Here is a 5,532-nt window from a genome sequence, read left to right as displayed (position 1 = left end):
ATGGCACAGAGGTCACTGTTGTGTGGAAAACCACAGACACCTAGGACCCCAAGTTGGAAAATGATTTAAAAGAGCGAGACACTGCAGAAGTTTTAGGACTATCTGAATCAACTGATTTTACTCGTATTTCCTTTCTGTGTGTGCACAAGAGTGATCTATGATGAAAAGTCATGTCTAAAAATGTCCCCCAAACCTTTTTTGAATATGTAGAAAACCTTAAAGAAATATCGAAGTTTTAGGAAAGCATTGTTATGGTTTAATGGTAGTAATTTTCTTTCTCAGAGGTATGTAAATAATAAGACATGTTGCAATCCATGAGACCTTAATGTAGGTGAAATACAGGAGGGGAGATGCCTCATTTTTCACCTTGGAGGCATCCAAAGTCATATGAGACTTCTAAGAAATAGCCAGTGGTATGCAGTGAGGTGTGAGAGACAAGGAGTCGGAAATGCCAACAACGTGGCTGTACCCAAGGCGCCAGGCAGAGGCCAGGACAGGGCAGCAATGAGCATGGAAACGAAGAGGTGGGGTGATGGAGACCAAGCTGCGTGGCTTGAAGCGGCTTTTGGGCTCGTGAGCACTAGTGCTGGGTGATGGACCAGGCAGGAGGTTCTGGGGTATGAGGCTGGGAGGGTCTTCTGCCTGTCTGTGCCCTTAGGGACCAGCCCAGCCGCCAGTACCCCATAAGGGGGACTAACAGGAGCCGGCCAAGCAGGGCAGGGGACCCCGGGTAGACACAGAACTGTTTAAGGAGCTGCCTGGCCGAGGGCAGGCATATGGGTGGAGTCAAAACTTTTAACGTAACCTCGTGAACCACTCAGTGATTTGAGCACCTTGTACTTCAAGATCCGTTCAACTGTTGGCTTCCTCGCCCCCCATTTTCCAAACTAGGATCTGTCATCAGCTGAAGTAGCTCCAACTTTTGGGGACACAAGAGCCAAATGTTTGAAACTGGACACATGGTCTCCATAGGCATCAGGCACAGGCTCTCAGGCACTGCTGAGAAAATGCCAATCTTCTTTTTAGTAACATGTTAATTACGTTAAATGCCGTTTATTTCTGGAAGGTCCCACCTGACCCAAGTTTTCTAATGCCCGCCTGCCCTTCAAAGCTCATCACCCCTACAGGGCAGCTTTCACCCTTCACTTCTGCGTTGCTATGGCAACCAGAGCATGCCTCCACAACGGCTCCATCCCACTGGCCAGGATTCTTCCTCTAAATTGTTTTTGGCTGTACTAGAACACGACTTTATTTCCCCAGCATCTGGCATGTTGCTAGTAAAATAGACTCAGTAAGCAGCCTAAAATGCTTATTGAATGCAAGCTTCTTAAAAAGTCTATTCTCTAGGGAAGCTAAACAACCTGCAGAAGCTCATTTTGAATATTAATTCATACTAATTCTTTTTTAACAAGTTTTTTCACGTTGTGGCAAATAGCCCTGGACTGGAATTCAAGTCTTGTTTTACAATTCAGTGGTCATGTGACTTTGGGCAACTTCCCTAATCTTCCTGGGCCCTAGTCTTCCCATCTCCTGTGAACATCTCAGGGGTGCCCTGTATCTTCCATTATTTAACACAGTTCCTGGCACTTAGTATGTGCTCAATAAATATTTGAATACATTAATCTGTAAAATGAGTAAAGGATTGGATAAAATATCCAGTTTGGCTAATAAATTAGCCAAAGTCCCCTCTGGCTTTCTAATAATGTGAAGAAACACGTCCCCTCACTCTGTCCAATCAAATCACACATTAATTCTTAATCCCTATGATACAGTTTAACAAAGAAAGCTCACGAAGCTGCTTGGAGGTATCCCAGCAACTCATTACCATAGCAACATCACACTTCCTGGTCATCAAATGATGGGGACGGTGGCGCTGAGCCTACATAATGTGTATATATTGAGGTTTGGAACTCGAAATCAGCCTTATTAATTTAATAAACAAAACAAATAAACATAAGGGAAGGGAAGCAAGAATAAGATAAAAACAGAGATGGAGACAAACCATAAGAGAATACAGAGAACTGAGGGTTGCTGGGGGGTGTCGGGTGGGAGGCTGGCCATGAAGGAGGGCGCTGGCTGGAATGAGGGCTGGGTGTTACATGTAGGGGACGAGTCACTAAACCATATTCCTGAAATCATGAGTACACTTTATGTCAACTAAGGTGGATTTAAATTTTTAAAAAAGGAATCTAATAAGACTTTAGCATAAAATAGTAAATATATATTTACAGACCTTAATTGTTTTATAAATGCAAAGCTATAAAAAACAAAAGAAAATAAATAAAAGGAAAAAAACCAGCCTTACGTGATAAGATTTTAGTGGGCCCTAGAGACACTCCTCAGATCCTCGTCCGCTTATTGGCTGATAACAAAAATTTTATGATTCATTTCCTTAGTGTGAAGGGCTTTATGTCCTTTAAAAAGTAGAACAACCATGATTTTTTTTTAATAGCATCCTATATCAGAATAAATATCTTTATGTATTGGCTGCATGGAACTTTTAAAAATAACACTGGTGAGTTGAGAAGGTCATATTGCTTCAGTTTCATAACATTTTAAGGGAATTAAATTCATAAGTCATTGCTTCTGGTCTTCTAGCACCTGTTGAGGGGCACCTGGCTGGCTCAGTTGACAGAGCATGTGACTCTTAATCTCGGGGTCATGAGTTCAAGTCCCATGTTGGGAGAAGAGACTACTTAAAAATATAATAAAAATAAAAATTAAAAAATGCTGGTAGTAGTAGGCAAGTTCGCCTCCAAATTCATGTGCATTACAGCTAATTATAACTACACTAAGATGTAAATTATTTGTAGCAAATGTTATTTCCATACACTTTAATGGATAAACCAAGTCCATCGGGTGAATTGTGGACTTTTCAGGTATTGTTAGATACAACTGAAAACCTCCCAACTCAGCCTGTGGTACCATCTTTATCATTCCCAGCTAGAACATTCTGGGCTTTCTAAGAATAGACCTTTAAAAGCTACTAGAATTATCCAACTACCCCTGCCTTTATGTTTATTTTCATTGAGATTTGGGCACTTAGGTGGTTCTGACTGAATTTCTTACCAGGAAAGAGAGATATACTTCCTAGCTTTATTTCAGGGACATTTGTAATTAAAGGGTTTTTTTTAATGCTTTTATTTATTTATTTTTGAGGGAGACAGAGACAGAGCGCAAGCTGGGGATGGTCAGGGAGAGAGGGAGACACAGAATCTGAAGACAGGCTCAAGGCTCTGAGCTGTCAGCACAGAGCCTGATGTGGGGCTCAAACTTAGAACTAACTGTGAGATCATGATCTGAACCAAAGTCTGACACTTAACCGATTGAGCCACCCAGGTGCCCCAGGGACATTTGTAATTAAATGCTGCTTACTAATTGTGTGAAGCCAAAAAAGAAAGTAGAAAAGGTTAGGTAAATTCACTAATAAACCTCATCCCAAGCATCCTTAAATAAAACTCTGCTACTCTTTGTCGATGACAAGCAAGAAAGAGAAGCATTTCAGGGTTGGCTCTACAGAGGCTGTTGGCACACCGTGAATTTCTGCCACCCCATTCATTGGCTAATGGATGCTAAAGTGCTTTGCCTGTCTGATTGTCTCATTGATGTTGGACCAACCAGGTGGGCACCATATCTAATTCTGGTTCTGCTTGACCTTCTAAACTTTTACTACATCATCACCATTCAGAGGCAATCAGAATGTGTGGTGCTCCCGTACAAACAAGTTGCAAATCCAGGATTCAGATTCTACTGCAGATCTGAAGGACAATGATTTTGCTTAAGCAAGATCATCTACCTTGCTTATGTATGAACCTACCAGGAATTGCAGGCAAAGCCCCCTCTCACGAAATGCAGGAAGTCAATATAATTTTGGAAACTTAAATACTTTCCACATTATGATGAGCCTATAGTATTTATGAATCGCTTGGTTGTAACAGATTGTCTTTATTAAAGACCTTTTAGCTTATATGCCAGGAAATCTGAGAAGTATGTCGATTTCAGGAATATTTGATCCAAAGGCTCGATGACTTGGTTTTATTCTCTCATTACACTTGGAGAGTGAAGGCTCCATGCCCACTGTCTCCCCTTATCTGTAATCCCAGGGAGGATCTTTCCTTTGCCATGATTGGGCCAGCCCTGGCCAATCCTTGTGGTTAAAGGAAGGCCATGAGCTAATTTGCTCAGCCTGGCGAGAGACCGGAGTTAGAGACTCTGCCAAGGGGCATGAGATTAGGTGAGGGGTAATTCTATTCAGATTTCATGGCTGCTCTTCAATAAGAGTGAGGGAAGAAAACCACCATGTCCAACTGGCAATAATGGTGCCACAGAAGGCAGAACTTTACCTCTGAATTAAGTACATGATTATCTTTGTCAATCACAGTTTAAGGGGGCCACAGACGAAAAATATTGTTCTGCGTGATTTGAAACAATTCCATGTAATTGAAGGATTTGTGTGAAGCCATTGTCTCTCCTTGGGACCTTTCCCACGCCCACCCCACATTAAGCAAGAGACAGAAGTCAGAAATGGATTTTGAGGCTTATATACTGTGCTAACTCGATACCATAGCCAATCCTGTGGCCGTGCTTTGGTTGTTGGGAATGCTTGGGCGGAGACCAGAGTCAAACAGCCTCTCCTGTAGCTGAGGCCCCCCTTCTGCTCCGAGTCAGGGCCGAGTACTCAAGCCTCAGCAGCAGTATCTCAAATGGCCAATTAAAAAAAAAAAAACTTACAAATTAGGCTATTCTCCAAAGGGTGTCTCAAAACATTTATTTGCTTAAGTGACTATACAATTTGTAATATGGTTAGGACTCAAATTAATGGGCTGGTGTAGCCTTGTGAGTTTATTTCACAGGCTCTACCTTGCCAGAACATTTTGCATCTATTTTTGTCATCCTAAAAGCCAATGGGCTATCAAGCTTCTTGCAGCTGCCAATGCACCATACTCCTCCCTCCTGAGGATCTGGAGGTTATGCTTCAAACACTATCACCCTAGACTCCCTTGGGATTGTGAGTGTGTGTGTGTGTGTGTGTGTGTGTGTGTGTGTGTGCGCGCGCGCTCGTGCACGCGCACATGTACACACACACATATGTATCATTATGTCCTCATTTTTGAACAGATTTGAGTGTCTACTCAAGTAGCTATGTACTAGCTACTTAATCTAAATCATCCTATTTAGATTAAATCTTATTAAATCTGAGTTCCATTGTACAGCTAAGGGAACAGTCTTGGAGAGATTAGACAATTTTCTAACAGCTGTGGGGCTAAAAGTAGCAAAGCCTGAATTGAACTCAGGTCTTATGAGCTGACCCACCAGGCTTCCCTGCCTCACTGCCTCTTTAGGACTTGAATTAGGTGGTATTTTTCATTTCGCTTTCAGCTTTGCCTCCCTCCCTGTCTGCCTCTTCCCTGCCAAACCCTATACTCATTGACTCAGTAAATATTTATTGAGCATGTCCTATATGCCCAACACAGTTTTTAAGCTCTAGAAACAGAGTGGTGAACAAAATAGACAAAAACGCCTATTCCTTAG

Source organism: Suricata suricatta, chromosome 5 (assembly GCF_006229205.1).
Source record: "Suricata suricatta isolate VVHF042 chromosome 5, meerkat_22Aug2017_6uvM2_HiC, whole genome shotgun sequence".
NCBI lineage: Eukaryota > Metazoa > Chordata > Mammalia > Carnivora > Herpestidae > Suricata > Suricata suricatta.
The sequence above is the reverse complement of the archived record's forward strand: the minus strand, read 5'-3'. Positions refer to the sequence as shown.